We start from the raw sequence: 20,066 nt of genomic DNA on the forward strand, positions 1-20,066 counted from the left end.
AGATTTATTCGGCTCTGGAATCGCTTTGAAGCATCTCCGTTGCACAAAAGAACGCAATTAGTTACGGCGCAACGCAAGACTCCCTGTGCCTCTCATTTTTCCGAGCTTCAAAGAACGCGCTCATCGGAGCACTTAGCTTCTTTTGCCCTAAAAGTCACGCGTGTGCAGACGCTGCAGCGTTTCGGATCGATGTGAGACGAGAGCAAATAAATAAACTGGAGAACATACGCAGTATGCATTTGGAGGGATGAAAGGGAGCTTGATTTGCTCGAGTGTTTTGATGCAGGATGTGTATTGGAGAGAAGTTCATTTTGCTTTGGATACTGAGAGAGATAGAGAGAGAGAGCGCGAGAGAGAGAGAGAGAGCGCGAGAGAGAGAGAGAGAGAGAGAGCGAGAGAGAGAATTTCTAACCTTTCTTTTAATAACCACTAGTCAGCTGATCATATCTCACCTGCTGAACTTTAATGCTTGATGCTTGACATATATAAAATTGATTTTACTACATTCATATAATTATACTATTAGTTTACGCAAGCTTATAGCTTGCGAATCGAAAGACAGCGTTAAAACAGTGCTGTAATATAATACGGGTATACGTTACACATCCAAACCGATCAAATCCAGCAACTCTCGGTACGCAGGAAAAGCCTACAGCCTCGACTCCCAACCATCCATTTCCGCGATTTTTAACGACCACTTCTCGCTAAAAGTCCATTCCTCGGGCCGTACTTCGATCGCAGCAGCGCATTGTCTCCCTTTATTTTGATGCCCGCTGAAGGCGACAAAGCGAAACCGGGCTAAGAGGCTCTTTTTCCGCAGCACGCTCTCGCGATGATTTTAAGCGCCGCCAACGCGTTAGACCTGATAAAAGGCCTCGGGAAGCGAAGTGACGCGTGTACAGCACAAAGGGATGTATAGCTTTTTGTTTTTGCTCGCGCTCTCCGACGCGTTCGGTTCGGATGCTTTTTGAGCTTTTTATCGCTTACGAATAGACGCGTAATGAGGGCGGAGCTTTTAATTAGGTAAGCTATGTGATTTCGCGCATTAATCGGTGATATCATAGTCGGCGTTTAATGAATAGAGCCTATTCACCCGGCGTGTAATGGAAAATACGAAGTGCGAAGCAACTTTACCGAAGCTCGACGAAATTCAATATTCAGTGGGTTCTATATCAAGCAATGGACTATGTCAATCATATGTTAATTCGAATTCTCTATTCGTAAATCAATGGAAGCGAATATTAATTTCCATCTGCAGCTTTCGGAGATTTACGACGATATGAGATCAATTCTCACCAAAATACACCCACGTATAGAATGCATTAACGCGATGCATGAATCTTTGGCTTTGCAAACATCGCGAAATATCAATCGTCTCTACTACCCACAAGAACTTCCGGAACCGCGAGCGCGCATGGAATATTTTTCAAATTTACGAAATCGCAAGACACACGAGGCCATAAAAACGCGGCGGGGAAAATCGATCAACCAAATCCCCGCGAGTCATCCAAGCGCGACGCTATACATACGCGAAAAACGCAAGAGCTCAGCCGGGCTAAAGACTCGTCTCGCGCTATCAATTTGAGAAAAAAATCGCCATTTTCCAAGGGGGGCGAGGCTAGCAGAGTATCGCTCGCGCGAAATGCGTGCGCCACGACTTATCGGCCGATAAAGCTCTCGCGAGCGCATACACATACACACAAGCACACATAGACGCGGGAGGGGAGGGTAGCACTAAAATATTCCGAAGCACGATGCGCGTGAATCGAATTTTTCACGTTGAAAAAGTAGCGATGCGCGAAGGAGGCTTTACATACTGCGAGCATAAATTTCGAATTTAATCGCATCGATTTGCGCACTTTTTTCGCGCCTCGCGCGTATTCGCTCGCTCGCTAGCGCGCGCAATAACAGTATATTTTTTCGGGCGTGCACGGTTCTATTCGTTTTTTTGCCATTTTTTTGTCGGGGTGAATTTTCACTTATAAAAAATTTCCAGGCTGCGTGGCGGACTCTTTGTGCTGGTTGGCTGCAGTGGGATGTGTAGCGACGATTGGCCGAACTGACCTGACTCGGTTATTTCGAACTTTTATATCGGGATCAGTTCTGTGTGTGCTAGTGCGTTGGCGAATTATAATTTGGAATTATTTTTAGCTCTCGAGAGCTTTTTTTCACCGACGCGTCTGCTTTATCAAAAGAATAAGGTAAAGCGTTATTTCATTCGATTAACGAGTTCGTCAAAACACGAAAGCGGGCTTTCTCAATTTTCACTGAACATTATTAAATTACTGCAGTATTTACCGCAGCGCAAAAAGCATAGATCCGCCTTCCGAAGTCCTTTTAATTACATCAGTGCAAACACACGAGTTTACCCACACACACGCACCCACTCGATGAAACTCCCTGGCGAGGTTTTAATTAGATTGCAGCAGCAGCAGCAGCACATTTTTCACTCCGTACTTTTTACCTCGAATAAATTATGGAAAAAAAATTCGAAATTCCAATCCACTCGAGCTCCGTCACCCGGAGCTTTTACAATAATCAAGAACCAACGCGGCGACTCCAAGACTGTATAACCTTTTCTCTTCGCGGTACAACTGTCCTCTCGTCTCTCTCTTTCTCTCTTATAAAGCTTCGAGCTTCACACACACACACGCACACACACACACACACACACACGTCGGAACCGCTATAAAACGCCGACGCTTATCGGCGCGCGAGGGCAAAAAAGTTCTCGAGAACAAATTCCCCGGCTGGTTTTTCAAGCGACCGCGCGCGCGCAACAAATGAAAGGAAAGCGTTATACCCGTGTGGTAACAAATCGTCCGACGTCTGCCCCCCTCAAGTTTTCGTGCGAGCAGCTCGCAGTCGAGGTGTTCAGACGTCCCGCGCGTCTCACTCTACTCCTGCTTCTTTTTCTTGCTGCCTGGCGCACATTCCTTTTCATACTTTCTTCGAGCCGCGGTTATGTATCGCCGGCACCGCGAAGCTGGCCAGGGCTTATACAGGGATGTACAACGGGAGCTCAGGGGTCACTGAAACTCACCCCGGCTATTTATCTTGGCTTTGGGAGTGGATTTGAAGTTGCCGCTCCGCGCTCTGTGTGCTCGTAGTCGTAAAAAATATATCCTCGAGAATTCATAATTTTTCCCTCGGTGTTTTTTCTCTTTTTTGATAAATCGTGAGCTTTTTTTAAAGACGTTGAAAAATAGAGCCAGTGGAACAATCCGAGACCCGTCAGACGTCGCCGAAAGTCAGCTCGCGAAAAGTATCAATCGCTCGAGCCAATCACTTATTCATCCCCCCGCGCACAAAGCTCGGCCAATTCCGCGCAATCCAATTCACCTGCAGCACCAGCAATTTCTCTAAAGGCTGCGCCTCCACATCCATTGTCATCTTTCTCTCCTCCGCGGTATAAAAGAAGCTTCTCTTATCCTCCCCCTTTCAGAAGAAGCGAGCAGCAGCCGCAGGCGGTGGAAAAGTATTCTCGGCTGCACAACAGGTTTGCCGCGCCGCAAACAAACGTATCGCGCGATCAAAAGGGACTAGCTCCGCCCGCGCGCTGGGAGTTTAGCTCCGCGGTGATCCGCAACAGCGACCGCGAACTCACGCACCGAGACTCGCGACTGAATTATGTAGTATAATGGTGCTCGCGCCCACGCCAAGCAGCAGCAGCTCGGCTCCATCCGTCAATGTCACGCGCTTGTGGATTTGGCTGCTGTTTGTTTGCAGATGCCGGAGCGAGAGAGCCGGGAAAGAAAATGTGCGTGCGAGGGGGCAAAGAGCCGAGATGGAATGAGGGAGCTTTGAAAGGGTTGGTGGAGATATTCGGGGTTCTTTGACGTATAGGTTATTTAATTTAATTTTGTCGATAAGTTGATGAGTGTACTTTGTTGGAATGGTAATTTTTGTAGTTTTTCATTGTGAGCTTGCAGAAAAGCATCTTTAAAGTCTCCGATCTCTTTTACATTCATCTTCGCAACAGTCAAATAAGCACGAAAACTGCAAGCACTTCCGAACGCTTAATTCTTCAAAGGCCAATGTGTACATAATAAATTGCCGAGTGTTCGAGGAAACCGCAGAGGCTCCTTTGGCGCTTCCAACCTTACCTCACGTTGCGACACTTGACAGGTGCTTTTGATGTTTTATACACGTACACGTACACGTACACGTACACGTACACGTACACGTACATACACACACATAAACACACACATAGTGTGTCGCCGTATGTGCGAGACTGCGATGCAGTTAAGTGACGAGGGTGAGGCTTTCGCCTCGACAGGCTTCGAAGGGTGTAATTAATTTTCAATTGGAGCAGACGTTACACGAGAGGCGACCAGATGCGTTCGTCGTTCCTGAAATGCGCAAAGTGCGTCGTGAAGAGGGTGCGCGCTTCGAATGTTTTCGGATCGATATACCTCTGCGAGTAAATTGTCCGGGCGCTTATAAAAAATTAAGAGCGATGGCCTTTCAATTTTCAAATTCAATGTAATCAGCTTAATTGATGTACACAGCGTATACTCATAGATTGAACTAGCCAGGAAGTTTCCTAACGAGCGAGAGACACACGGAAAGAACATTGCGATTATAATTAAATTCATCTTTGCGCCTCGTTACCCTCTAGTAATTTAGCGGGAATCTTAGTTCATTAAAATTAGTCGCAGTGAGTCTACGGCGGCGCAAACACACGTTTCCGCGCGAGAACCAAAATAATAATCCAGCGCCACCTTTTTTCAGCTCAAGCCATTTACGACGACGACGCTGCTGCGCAGCAAACTCAATTGTTGGCCTCGCGAGCTGCACCGCTGTCGTGGTGCTCTGAATTTTAATTTTCCTGCTTATTCATGCGCGAAAGCAACGCTAAAAATTCCTACCGCTTTTCTTATTTGCATCGCATTAAAGAGCTCGCGACTGTATCGCGCGCGCGCGCGGAGTCGAGTCGCGCTTTCAATCGAGCGAATGTTGAATCTCGGCGCAACGGCCTGGCTAATAAAGGGAAGGATTGACGGTGCTCAAAGTGTATACGCGCTTTCAGCGGTATTTTGGGTCACGAGCGTGTATAAAGTTAAGATTTTTCGAATTTTAAAAATCGTCCGAATCGTCTTCTTTTTTTCATCTAGAGCTTGCGGCGACGCTTAAAAAATAAATCAAAGCATCGCGCGATTCTCTTTAACTTCCTTAACGCGTCACGTCTTCCCGCCATCAGCGGCTTGACAGCGGTTTGAAACATTGAATTAGCGCCGAACTGGCACTGCAGCCTCTCGCTCGCGCGCGAGCGCTTTTTCTCCCGTTGCAGAACTCGTCGAGGGAACGTCGTTCATTGGATTAAGCACTGAAAATCCCAGCAGTTCGAGGCTGCAGTTGTTTCAACTCGAGGCGCGGCAAATTAAGTTCGAGACCGCCATTGACGAGCCGCGCGTTCGAAAGTTCGGCGTCGCGGATTCGCGGCGGGGATAAATAACGGATTCGCTGAATGGAGATTTTGCAAGCGAGTCAAGAGTCGGAGCTTCTGACTTTGATGTCCAAGCTTTCAATCGAATTTTTCCTTTTTTTTCATGGTATGGAGAGTTTAAACGCGCGGAGTAATTCAAGAAAGTAGCCGCCTTGCGAAAATAAAGGAAAGAGTAAAATTCGAACGCATCGGAACAAGACGGATGGAGCTACGCGGGAAGGAAAGGCCGGCCTCGTCCGCAAGACGTACACAGACGTAGAGAGCGCGTTTGAAAGATTTATCGTCCAAGTCGTGCACTCGGCGCGTAGGTGTTTCGCGAAAATGGATTTTTCCTCCCTATGAAACATTCAGTCGCCATACTGCGGAATCAGTGGACCGCCGCGAACGCGCTTCTCTCTCTTTCTCTCTTCGAACTGACCTTACACACAACGCGTATATCTATACACATACAGCGCACGTCGCTCCAACCGCTTCGATTATTCGATAAGCCGTTGGCGAACTCTTTCTCCCTCGGAGGGAGAGAGAGCTGTATTGGCGTTTCATAGGGGGTCGAATTCATTTTGTCCTTTCCGTGCGCGAGCATCGGAAATATCTGTCCGCGAGATTTTTCTAGGACTCGATGCCGGCGAGAGAGAGAGAGAGAGAGAGAGAGAGAGAGAGAGAGAGAGAGAGAGAGAGAGAGAGAGAGAGAGAGAGAGAGAGAAGGCAATTATCGGACCGCTTTCTTTCGATCGTTCGAGAATTCATTTATCGCTAGGGATTTTCGAGCTTTTCCTAGACTCTCTCTATTTTTCCAGCGTTTGGAAGGGTATATAACGGCTTTCAAGCGGGGATAAGAACTCATATGTGGCAGTTATCTTTCTGTATATTACTCGAGATCTATGTTGCGTTAATTAACGGCGATTCGAACGCGTAAGAGCTTCTCATTTGATTGATCAGCGGTTGAATCGGGTTGATTGAAAGCGAGCGTGATGAGCGACCGATAAAGAAGGCGATGTTTAATTTTTCATGCGCGATGTGGAAGTAATGAAAGCCTGCATTATGCATCGAAAGGGGTGAGTATATTATCTTCGTTACACACAAGCGGCGAGTCGAAAGACAAACAAGCCTAATTACACGTGGCCCACCACATGCGATCGTGAAAACACCTCGAAAATAACAAAAAACCAGACCAAGGCCACTCGATCATCCAGCCGAAATTCATCAAACACCCCCACCAGCAGCATCTATACGTAATTCTCATGCACGTATAAACAGCGAGTGGCGTATCAGCGCGCCGAGGATCTCACCTCTCTCTCTCTCTCTCTCGTCCGAATGGAAAAATCGCTGGGCGCGTGGCGAATCGCAAGTGCATCTTTCCCCCGAGGGGATATTCAGTGTGAAAATAAATAAAATACGTGAGCTCTCTGCAAATTCGTATTTCCAGGTCAGCGGCAACGACGGCCTTATCACCTGCAGCGGTATATACCGACGACTCCGTGTATAGTATAAGGGAGACGCGCTCTTCTGAAGCCCCCTTTTTCCACTGGCCTATACGCTATCTACACGCTCCGATGCAGCCTCGTGTGCACCGCATAAAGCCGTCCTCTGCGCTGACTTATTTGCGCGTATACCGAACTCCGAATGCGGTAGAGATAAGATTGTTCCCAGAGCTATATCAATTGAATTTTTTTTGATCCGTTATTATTTTTCCGTATCGCGTCTGCTTCGTTGTTGTGTGAGGGGAAAACTGGCGCAGGAACTACATGTACCGGCGTCGATATTTCCCCGTGGTGATCGCTCCACGCCATGGAAGATAGCCGAGAACGATACAGTGTAACTAGGCTGCTTGCCTCGGCGATGACAGTGCCTGATTATTAGATTTACATAACGGGGGGAGTTCGGTTAATTCGACGCCGTTGTGTGGATGACAGAGGCTTTTTGGAAGGGAATTGTCGAGGTGTATCAGGAAATGTCATCTCTCGTGGAGTTTTTTCTTTCAATTTGCATAGGTAAAGCGTTTTAACCGATGACCAAATTGTCTCGAGCGAGGCGATCGCGTGTCCGTTGGACTTTTTGTTCGGCAAACAGAGCGTGTGTCTGTCGCGCGGACGTGTAACTGTCTCTCCCTCATTCGAGTGGCTGTGTAATTTCGAGCAATTTACTCGACGTCGCGTATTTATACCGCACGGGTATGTCGAGTTATTTTCAAAAGGTAAAACTGTCTCAAAATCGCTCGCGACATAACCGACGACAGTGATATATATATATATATATATATATATATATATATATATATATATATATATATATATATATATATATATATATATATATATATATATATATATATATATATATATATATATATATATATATATATATATATATATATATATATATATATATATATATACGACGAACAAAACCTGCGGTGTTACGTATCCATATGCAACGATGCTGATGATACCTACTCCTCGAGAACATCCAGACGATCGGCAATTCAAATTAATTAAACAATGCCATCGTCCCCCCTTCCTTTCTCTCTCTCTCTCTCCCTCTCTCTCTCTCTCTCTCTCTCTCTCTCTCTCTCTCTCTCTCTCTCTCTCTCTCTCTGTTCGACTCGAGCTCGAGTAATTAATTATCTCTCGGAGTTTTTTTTCCGCGAGCGCACTACCGCAGATTGCGAAGGCACAAAAGCTACACCGCAGGTGCGAGACATTGAAAAGGCTCCGGCGCTCGAAATGAAGCCGGTACGTAGGACAAAAGGAAATAGAATAGGAAATAACGACGGTCACCCGAATGAAAAGCCGCCACCACCGCTGGAGAGAAAATGAGCTCTGGTGGGGGGGGGGGGGGGGCGGCTGAGCCATTCAGCGGAGGGAAAAGGAAGCAAAGTCAAGAGAGCAATATAAAGATATGCGACTGAGAGAAGGAGGAAGGAAGGAAGGATGCAAACAATCCTGGGTATACAGAGGAGCGAAAGCAATTTGCGCGGCACGCTGTTCAATCTACTTGCGCGCGTGAGTAGTGGCGCCCGAGATATTGTCAGCCGTGAGCCTCGAGGAGTTGAGCTAACGAGTTGGCCTCGAGAGCGAGCGAGGGATGTGGGCAAAGGATAAGAAGCTGGGAGGAATTAGCGACTCGTCCGGATTTATTGTCGAAGGATGTTTAAATAAATTCGCCGTCACGCGAAATATCGATATAAAGCGACTCGTCTTCCATAACAATAACTCCTATAAAGGAGCAAGCAACTCGAAACAAAGCAGAGCATCGTTGCCCACTTGCCAGGACAAAGACTCTCGAGGCGGCGGCAGATGCAAAGTTGGGATTTCAAGAGGTCATGCTTATAAGCTTCCCCTCCCGTAGATACAGTCGGTATTAATCGAGAGAGAGAGAGAGAGAGAGAGAGAGAGAGAGAGAGAGAGAGAGAGAGAGAGAGAGAGAGAGAGTCTTGGGCGTTTGTGGCTTCGGCGCGCTAGAAACGCAATCAATCTCGAGTATCGGAGGACCCTCAGCTTTCGTCAGCGCGCAACTTCCATTGTTAAATCGAGGGGGTGAGCCGCGACGTTGCGCCAGGAAAAATATGGAAGGTCGCCGTGAAAGTTACGCAGGGTAGGGGGTATATCAATTTTTTTCTCTTTTACAAGCAGGGATGAGCCGAAGGGGAGAGAGAGGGATCACGAGGCGTGGGATTATCGGCAATTATTTTCCCCTTGGTTTATGATCGACCAATCGATAGGACGAGTGTGTGCACAGCGTTGATTTGAATTTCAGATCGAAGCAAGTTTAGATTCCGTACGAGGAGTTTCTAGATCCCGAGCGTCATTGTTCTTATACGCGCTTAAGAAGTTCGTCGGATTGAAATATTAGCATAGCTAATTCAACCCGCATATAAGTCAAATCTGTCTTTCACGCTCTAAAACCCCATAAATGGCGTAGGTGCTGATGCAAGGGAAATTATGCTCTCTTCCAGATGCCGCCGCGCGACAAGAATTCGTTAACCCACATACTCGCTGCGAATAATCAACGGCATATCGCTTTGATCAAATAATTTTTCCAAAAATATCGAGTTTCGACGGGTTGGATAAATCCAGCGAAGCGCGTCGGCAGTGGTCAGCTAATGAGAATAGAAAAGAAAGCTCTCCGACTTGGCAACACACTCTTTCGGTTTCACGAGCTCAAAGCTCGAAAGTCCTCGACTCTGACAGACACCCTTTCCCCACGCGAGCAATTCGATATCGCGTTACGGAGAGCTTAACGAGATTCACTCTTCTGGGCTTCTCCCTCTACGCTCGTATGTGTGTACTCTTTTTTTTGTTCTACCATACGCGAGAGCTTTTCGCGCGCGCGTCTATCTCACGCTTCGTCTTTGGCCTCTTCGAACCTATTGAAAATCTGTTTAATTTGAAACACAAATGCATCATTAAAATTCCCCGCGGGGAGCGTATATTTTTTGCGAGAGCGCATGAGATCTGCATAAATTTGAAAATTCAAAACTCTCGCGCCGCTCGCGTTTACGCGCGAGAAATGTGTGATTATGCAAAATTTTCCCGGGCTTTATGCGGTCTCTCCCCACCCGCAAGCTCTCTCCTCGCTTACCCCGTTCGCGCTGTGTGACGGTAAAAATTGTGTCAAATGAAAAGCTGCGCGCTTGCGCGATTATGTAAAAGTGAGACAGATGGCTCGGGCTCGCGAGAGTTTTGCGTGTGACGCGGCGCTAGCTTTTCTCCTATTTTCTTTTCCGGGCTATCGAGTGTGCGTGGAACGACGGCTGAAAGGTAAGCTGGTTAACGTTTCGTTTCACCGGGGGATAATACAGCCGAGCTTATTTCGCCTTCAAGTTTGACGATGGATAGATGAATCTTTTTACGCGTAGAGCGATATAGCGGTATACATCGAAAGCTCATATAAACATCGGTAACATTGCAAACAATGCGGGCTAAGGAAGTTCGGAGCAGCGTAATCAGATTACCGCTCGGTACATGTACACACAGTTCGCGAGAGTTTGCCCGGCGTGGTTGCATCTCTAAGTAAATAAATTGTAAGCCGTGTAGATTTTAGATGCTCAAAGCGCGTAATTAACCGTGAGCCCGAGCTTCGTCATTATATACATAAAGAGCATAATGCTACGCCGCCGCATTAATGTATACACATTAACAACTCGGTATCTCTCTCACACACACACACACACGCGCGCGCGCGCGCGTCACACATACACAAACTTTCAATCCTCGAGCGACAGCTTCAGGAGAAGGTTCGAGCCTCCGAAAAGACAGTCTGCAGGCGTAATTAAAAACAAGCCTTGGAAAAAAAGGAGAGCTTTCGCGAGCCAAATGAAAACTTTAATAGTCAGGCCATTCACTCGAAGAAGCGTTTCCCGCCTGGCCATTGTTTCCTCTCGCACCTCTCTCAGCCTGCATCTCCCGTATACACATACACGCAAGCTCTCGTCTCTCTTCGGGGGGTAAGCTCGTCGAAATTTTTCTGCAGACGCTCTCTGATGTCTGTCTGTCTCTGTGTGTGTCCTATCTCCTTCTCGTCGTGCAGTAGCAGCTCTCGGACTCGTGTATAAGGCGACGGGCGGAGGAGAGAAAATGAAGCTCGAGGACGGACGTGTCGCGAATAATAGAAAAGCTTATTGTACGCGAGAGAGCTAATGACGAGGAGCTGCTCTCGTCGTCGTCGTCGTCGTCGTCGTCGTTGAGTCGGTAGCTAATCATAGTGCGCACGAGAGACGACGTGTCATCGACCGCTCGACTGTACTCTCCCCCTATTGCTCTTTTTCTCTGTCATCCGCGAACGAGCCTATTATACTTGTAATGTTTCTCTTTTATTCGCAGCGGAGTCTCGTGCGCTGCGCGGCTGACTGGCTATATTTACCTTTTTATTTTCTATCAGCGCATGTGTGTGTATGTGGGCTTTGATATTCTTTACGAGGCTTCGCAAGCTTTCCCTCTGTATGTGTGTGTATAATGAGTGTTTAGACGTAAATTGCATCAAACAAAATTAATGAGCGCAGTGGCACGGAGAATGTAGGCGCTCTCGATGCTTTTATTAATACTCCCTTTTTTTGATTCTATTATACTATATATTATACATTATCTGTTTTTTTTTCTTCTTCGTTTACTCCAATAATATTCGCGATCGCAGTCTTTGTACATTATGAATTCAAGCTCCCAATGAACAATGAAAAATCCATCCACTCGTTAATTCCTCGCGAGAGAGAGAGAGAGAGAGAGAGAGAGAGAGAGAGAGAGAGAGAGAGAGAGAGAGAGAGAGAGAGAGAGAGAGAGAGAGATTTTTTCCGAGCCGAGCTGACTCGCACATATAGCCGCAGAAGCTGTACGTATGCACACCACGTCTGTGTGTACTCAGGGCACACGAGTTTCGCGTCGCGCCTGATCGGCGGATAAGCCGGGCAAAATCGTCGGGCCGTGTACACACACCCACGCGCGCGTCCTCGAGTTTCGCGCTGTGCTGTAGTTAAAGAAAGGAGGAGAAAGAGCTGAGCTTATGCATAAAGAATAAACGGACTCGTGTGTGTTTGTGTGTAATGCATATTTATCGATCACCGCGCCAATATTGCAGCGGTGGTGGCGAAGTGCGGCTCTGAAAAACAAAAAAGCAAACGAAGATAAGCCGATTAAGGGGCAGAGTTGCGGGTAAAGGGGGAGAAGTAAGTGGGCAAACTCGCGGATGAAAGCGCAAGAGAGGCGGAAAAATCGCGGGGGTGTATAAAGAAGAGACGAGAAAGAGAGAGAGAGAGAGAGAGAGAGAGAGAGAGAGAGAGAGAGAGAGAGAGAGAGAGAGAGAGAGAGAGAGAGAAGAAGCGACAGAGAGAAAGAGCTCAGGTGAATGGAGTCTTCGAAGCAGAGGCAGCTGCAGCAGCGTTACCCAGAAGAGGCGGGCTGCTTCTCCATGCTAAAATTGATAAAGGAGGATAATCCTCTTCCTCGGCTCTCTCTTTCTCGCAAGGGAGGTATCAGTTTCCTGCAATCTGCGACGTCTACCGGTCGGAGAAAAAATGCCGCCTGGCGCCTCCTCTTCCGCGGAAACGATAAAGAGCGACGATATATTTCGAGCTTCTACTCGGGACTGCTATACCGCCGGTTTCGAGCTTGTCGCTAACAGCCGCTTCGCGCAAGGATATACGCTATTATTTTTTCGATGACTCCTCGAGAACAGCCAACGGGGGGTGTACGTACGTTCCGAACGCGGTAGTTTAAAGTTTTAAGGGGCCTGACGGGTTGGAGAGAGCTTTAAAACTGGTTTGCGAATGTTTGGAGGAGCTATCTAGATTATAATACATCACGTCGATTGATGAGGCGAATCAGCGAAGCGTATCGGACAATCCGAAATTCCATCGTTTCGAGTAATCAACGATTCGGCGAATTTTTGAAAATAGAGATGCTCATTCCCACGAGAGACGATGATTGGGAAACGCAAACCAGCGCGTGGCAGCGTTCCACTGCAGCTATAGGATAGTGGTTTCTGCTGTCTATATATACGAGGCCGTATGAGCGGCCTCGATCGACATCGCACTACCGCGCCGTACTAATAGACGCATAACACATCGGATTCCAGCGCTAGCCTCGTTCGAGTGCGTATATTGTTTCGCCCCTTTCTGCCGCCGGTATATGATGGTGTCTGCAGACATTCCGATGTTTTGCCATAGGCTCAATACGGTGTTTTCTCTGAATGGAGATCGGGTGTGACCAGCGTTGCTTTGCTGCGGTGACACGTGGTTCGCTGCTGACATATTTTTTTTTTGGTCTCGTGCCGTTGTTTCGTGTGCATGACTCGATTATATTATTATGAATCTTCTGAATTCCTCGATTGAAAATATCGAATCAGAGCTTTATTTAATTCGCATTCGAAACGAAGTTGGAAAATAAATATTTTAACAAATCATTCATTCGCGAAAACACACCTCCTAGCCTTGTATACTCAGTTTATTGAATAAATTAAATCGAAAAATTTCGCTACGCTTTTTTCGCTTGTTTACCGCGATACTCTCGTCAAACCCGCACTCGCTTTTTTAACAACCAGTCGTTTAAAAATAAAGCTCGTCAAAAATTTTGCATTACATACAGTCTGTTTGCACGGCACGCACATCATACTCGCTCGTTTCATTTCATTCCTTCTGTTTTATCAACGAAGCTGTGATAAATCGAAACGTTGCTTTATCATTTATATACGACTCAAAATAAAAAAAAAGCAAACGTAGAGCCTCGGGGGAATAACCGCGTGCTTTTTCGCTGCTCTGCACGTTTGTCCGTTTCGAGTTTAATTGTAGAGGCAGGTGTAACGATTTTCGGTGAAAAAAGGGTCGCGAGCGATCGTTGTTCATTTCGTGGTGTTTTTGTAAAATTTGACGTGGACGAGCATAAGTCATTATAGGTCTGCATTATTTATTTTTATTTAGTAGAGTGACGAAATTTGGCGATAAAAATATTCTAATATAACGCGATTAAAAAAGCTTTCAAATGATTACTGGTATTCCAATAAAATTCGGTAAAATAACTTTATTTTTAAACAGCATTCGATTCAAATTCTTACGGACAGGTTCTCGGTACTCGATCATCGGCGCTTAGCCCAATTTCGACACACAAGCAAAATGTCGAGCATTATTATACACATCAGTCATGTACCGTTATACAAAATTACGCAGCAACATCAATCGCGCGGCCACTTTTGCAAAAGTTCCAAAGTTAATTACACAGTTCTATTTGCACTTTGTTATACGCGTTAATATTGAGCCACCATTAACAGGTCGTTATTATTAACGTTTCGCGTTACGCAGCAAAAGTTCGGAATCGACCCCTGATCCTAACGTAAACACAGACGCGCGATATCTTTGTAAGCCGCAACGTATACGTATACAGGCGCGAGTGTAGCCGTCCGCTAAAATTCATTCAAGCCTAAAAATTTCAGTCTCGTCATCCCCCCGAGCGGCTCGCGTGTAGGTAAGCCGTATTCCCAGGGCAGGCTTATACACGCGCAACGACCCCGGGAACGAGTCATTGTACGGCGCACATGTGCCAAAGGGATGAGCGCCGCCGGCCGAAGTCGAAAGGCCAAGTCCTGAAACGACGCGAGACAGAGAGAGAGAGAGCGAATATCCCGCTGAGACCTCGTGCTCTCACTGTGTGTTGCCCGCTCTCAAAATCGAGCTTTGCTGTAGGGGTACTTTGAAATGTATTTAGCCGGAGAATAGCGCCTGTCTATGTTTTTTTCTTTTTCGGGGCTCGATTGAGCTTTGATTGAGGGATTCTCTAATGGTTTGCTTGAATGTGTATAATTTACTATACACGATAAGGTGATAAATATTTAGGCGAGTAATGCGGTTATGGACTTAAATCGCTTTTCCGAGCCGCGGACGATATTTCTGCGGACATTTTATTAAATTGATGCCTGAATGTCTGACCGTACACGTCTCTATACCCGACGAAGAGTCCTGGTTACGAAATAAATTCGTCCACTTTTCGCGGCCCACGACGTCGAGTCGCCTGTGACCTCGATCTCGAACTCCATCGAAAAGCTTCGCGCTGCGGCGCTCTTCCCGCAAATCGGATAGACAAACAAGCTTGCCCGCTCTCTCTCTCTCTCTCTCTCTCTCTCTCTCTCTCTCTCTCTCTCTCTCTCTCTCTCTCTTTCGCCTCAAAGGATTTAACACCTCTGCTTCTCTAGCGCTAACGGCCCGACGATATACACTATCCAACTATATTTAATTTCATCCCATTTTATTCCTCGCCCGCATCAATTTCTTTCTCTCTCTCTCTCTCTCTCTCTCTCTCTCTCTCTCTCTCTCTCTCTCTCTCTCTCTTTCTCTGGCCCGAGCTTTGTGCCGCCAGCGCATAGCGAGCTAACTCCATCCCGGCAAATTGCATTACCATCTTGTTACACACTATAGGCGCAAACACACAGCGTCGCGCGCATAGTCCGCCCCGGAATTTCTCCCTGATTAGTCACACGTCTCGACGGGAAATTATATTTCCGGTGTGATCAATAACGCATGTATATACTTTCATCGGTATAGGCGGGTAAGTCGGTAAATCGAGATATGAATATAGCGAGAGGTGTACGTCCTCCGGCTGCAATCATGGGAATGAAGTTGAAGCAAAATCTCCCGCTGGTACCGGCCGAAAATATAGTCGTCGTCGTGGGTGGGCTTCAAGTAAAGGACTATATATACGTTTCGCAGAAAGAGAGAAAGGACTCGTTGCGGACGTTTCGAGGAGGCTATATTAATCTTCAAGAGTTTTTGAAATCCTAAATGTCAAGAGCATGCGGGAAACAAGATTTTTTTTTTTGAACTGTTTTATGTGAAATATTGTTTAACCGGGATAGGAAACCAGTTTTGTTCTGCGAAATACAATCGACTATTAATCCACGAGTATATCCGTATCCACATTTTCGGGATTATCAATAGTATCATAAGTATAACGCATGTATGAAAATTTGATTCGTATAAGTACGTTTCCTTTCCATATTCGAATCGTTCCCGGAATAGCATTAATATAAACGATGTTACGATATTTCATAGGTAATTCGGAAAGGTAAAATAATTCTACAATTTAATCAGCACACTTTCATCGCGCAGAGCTGTGGTGCACTCGAAACAGCATTTGCAAACACAATAAAACGCGCACGATTCCACGGAATGAGCTGTTATTTATTAATCAAATGAAGCCGTTGTAATTAATAAGCGTAAAGTTATACAGCCGACGAACTTTTGAATCAGCGCCAATCAACGAAAAGCGCTTTTAGGTTAATTGCAAAGTTATCCGCGATGCACAGAACCAGTCAAACTTTACATACTTTTTACTCTGGCTCGACGGTGAGAAACAATCTTTTTTTTTCCATAAATTATACGTGAATTATAGCTGCGTACGGTGTTTAATTACTTCGGTAAATGAACTTTTAATGCCCATCCGTAATCAATCATAATTCGTTCCGTGTGTATTCGGAATACCTTTAAAACTGTGCACGTATGATTCACACAAATGATTATGGATCATAATTAACTTTATTTGATTATAGCGCGTAATTACTGAGAAGAGCTTGCAGCAGAGCATGGTAAAAACAACTGCACGAAAGAAATACTGCGTAGACGATATCCGGGAAACAAAGCAATCACGTTTATCCCAGCAAATCTCGAGTAATAAAAGCTTTTCCTATGTACGTGTACATTTTTCGTTGTTACTTTACGCACAGCTACATAATATACCTCTGGAAGGTATTAAAATCAAAAATACTCCGAGCTAATCAATCCGATGAGCTTTTTCTTTTTCATCCATATCGATCGCGGCTCACATCCTCTGGCCATTTTTTAAATGAGCCTTTTTTTAAGACCAAAGTATATATGCACACACTCGAAGCCTATATACCTTTTATGCTATATACGGGTCCTTCATAAAGAGCGCTTTTATAGTTTGCCTGCTATACTGCATGTTTTATGGTATTTGGTAAATGTTTATACCTCGAAAATTATTAGCCATAACTTAATGAAAGTCTCCGAACTCTTTAGTGTATAGTTGAAACTATGTTTTACTACGCTTTAACGTCCCTCCATACCCGCTTCATATTAAATGAGCCTCGTACACTCTGTGTCGTTTTCAAAATTCCAAAACTTTCCAACATCACATCCATCCAAAACTTACCAAACGATCAACAGCAGTAGCGACGAGAGCAGGTGAAATCAGGCGATCTTGCGTACCAGCACAGCTCATCAGTGCACAAATCTTCCTTCTCAATCACAGCTCATCCCCACACTGTACAGGCCGATGCAATAACGATGAAAATATACAGCCCTTTTCCTCACAAAATCACGAGAACCCGAACGAACGTGGGAGCACAGTGTAAGTAATATAGTCCGCGCACGAGGTTTCTCACCGAAGAGAGCTTGCAGCGGCAGCAGCAGCAGCACGACAGCCCGCGACTCGAACTGTACGAGCACTGGCTGCGCAGTGAAGCACGCGAGCAGCTCTAGAGCGGCTCCCAGCGTAGTTGCGCCCCCACCTCGTGCGCACGCGATGCTCTGTTTTTCTCCCACTAGTGGACGAGAGACTGGCTTGCCGTCCTGCTCGCTCGCTCCCGTTCTGGGCTATGTAGGAATGGAGCTGCTTTCGTCTCGAGTGTGTCTGGCTGAACTCTGGATGTTACTACTGGTGCGCGGGTGAGGCTTTTTTGATAATCCTTGTTGATGATGAGGCTGGATATGTCGAGAGTATTAGCTGGGCTTTGAGTTTGGATTTTCTCGTTACGGTATGTTTTCGCGCGAACAATGCTGTGCTACTTTGGTGCTTTGCGAAGATCGAGTTTTGCACTCTTTTCAATTATGCAAAGGATGAGGAAACGGTTATAGTTTTTCTTGTTAAAGCCGCAATTAGCATGATTTTGCTTATATGAGTGTTTTAGCTTCATTAAAAGGATCTCAACGTGTGTATTACTATGGCAATTAAGTATACGATAGCTTGTAATATGTCGTAAATGCTGCAATATATGATGTAAAATAATTGCTGATCATGCCTTTATTAAATACTTCAAGACCAAATTTTGTTTTCCAAGTACTCTACTTGTACTCTCTCTTCCATTACCGAGTACTTAATTTCTCCCGACACCGAATACCCATGCATATATGCCCGCATCAACAATGAGTACCGGATCTCAAATCATTGATTTCAAATATCAAACTCGCCGTGTAACGATCAATCTCTCCATATGCAATATGCACAAACGCCCTCGGATACATCGAAGCGAACACACGCGCAAACTGCAGCATTCGCGCCCGAAACAAATATTTAACCAAGCTCGTGCGCCGCGGGCACACGGAAATCATAGCAATCGTTGACGAGAGAGAGAGAGAGAGAGAGAGAGAGAGAGAGAGAGAGAGAGAGAGAGAGAGAGAGAGAGAGAGAGAGAGAGTAGCGTTCGACGCGGAGTTGCGGCGCAGTAACTTCGTTAAGCCGCGCATTAATGCGAACGGGCCGATACGCGGTGCTTTGAGTGACGGCTTGCTGGAGATATGAGGGAGGGTGGGACGGTTTGATTATAAGCAGCGAGTTGGATAATAAGATGCAGAGGCAGTTTGCTCGGTCGATGATCTGCCGAAATCGCTCGATTTGAGTCGAGTGCGGAGATTCGACGTTTCGCTCGAAATTGGCATTATCGATTTAAACGTGTGTAGAGGCAATGATAGTACGAGCGATACGCATGTATCCATTAAGCGCGGGATCAACTTGAGTTATCGAATTGCTATAAATTTTCCATTTTCACAGTGCTGATAAAAATCTAATTTTAGCGATGCAGATTTCGATGCTAATCAGTGCCTCGCTTTTTTACATTCCATTAATTAATCATACACGAATTTCGCCTCGGATTTCACTAAATAATGTCCAAAAATATGCTTGAAAAATCAGCCTCCATCAAGTGCAGCGTTCGTTGCTCGACGAATACATTTTCAACGCCTCTCGCCCGAAAAGCCTCAAATCGATAATTTCCACTCGAACAAAAGCTCCCGCAAGCACAGCAAACCGAATTTTCCTCCGCTCGAGCGCCTCAATTTGTTCACCTGCCTGAGATAAGTATAAGCAAAAAAAATCCAGCCGACCGACATTGTGCTTTCCTCCTCTATTGCCGGGGCGAAACCCGGCGCCGAAAAAAGAATCACCCTCGAGACGCAGACCTGATGAAAATAGCTCTTTCTCTCTCGTCTGCTCCAAAGAGAATACAAGACTGCAGATTCTAATCCTGCGACCACGGAGATCGGGAGATTCCTCGTCTTTTATTTATCTAGCCTTGTTCTCCCTCCCTCTCTCTATTTCTCTTCTATCATCCTCTCTAACGACTGTCGGGACGGCTGGGCGAGCTGGCTCTTCATTATTCAGATCTAAACACCGCCATTGGTCATGATGCGTTCGTGTTACATTTCTGGCCACCCTAGTGGTAGCGACGCCTGGTATGTGTATGTATATAGCTGTTCCAGACCGGTGGGAAGGAGATCTGAAAGCACTGCTATTTAGGAAAGCTCGGTTGCCTGCGAGATATGGACTCATGATGCCTGGGATACTTGCTTTTTGCGGCTGGCTGTGCGCGAGCGAGTGTGCTGAAAGCGACTTTTGAGGATTTTTTTGGGAGTTTCCTCGACGAGATCACATCGCGTTGTCGAAGTAGATTAGGTGATCTTGTAACCCTTTTTCAAGAAAAGATAAACAGCGTTAATAATATTACAAACCTGATTATTATATTTATCCGAAAACGTAGTAATTCCCGATAAAGCATCGCTTAACAGAACGAATACAAGCGCGAGTAGACCCTTAAGCCGCCCCGAAAGCAAGCGAAAAATTATTAACCATCTCCGTATACACCCTAATCATTATACCCACACCTTTCCTCGCACTCACCCTCGGCCGCCTCATCTTCCACTTACTCGTTGTCGGAGCAGCAGCAGTTTCTCTAAATGGCGCTTAAACGCCAGCCAAACATCTTCCCATCCCGTGGAGCCTACCCTCTTCTCTCACGCTACTGCTCGCCCTATCTTTATTCCATATACATAAGCTCCGCCACATGTGTGTGTGTGTGTATAATCGTCGAGGATGGAGCGTAGAGAGAGAGAGAGAGAGAGAGAGAG

The 20,066-nt window shown here is 46.0% G+C and overlaps 1 protein-coding gene across 1 annotated transcript in view; it reads right to left on the reverse strand.

The window, feature by feature from the left end:
* The window catches only part of LOC100119970 (discoidin domain-containing receptor 2), an 87,742-nt gene extending 70,329 nt beyond the window's left edge, over positions 1-17,413 (reverse strand). The window contains exon 1 of the mRNA XM_008214130.4: positions 17,098-17,413. The gene's annotated coding sequence lies outside the window, so the exon portion shown is untranslated. The remainder of the gene's footprint in view (positions 1-17,097) is intronic.
* Between the last annotated feature and the right edge of the window lie 2,653 nt (positions 17,414-20,066).

Source organism: Nasonia vitripennis, chromosome 1 (genome assembly GCF_009193385.2).
Source record: "Nasonia vitripennis strain AsymCx chromosome 1, Nvit_psr_1.1, whole genome shotgun sequence".
Classification (NCBI taxonomy): Eukaryota; Metazoa; Arthropoda; class Insecta; order Hymenoptera; family Pteromalidae; genus Nasonia; species Nasonia vitripennis.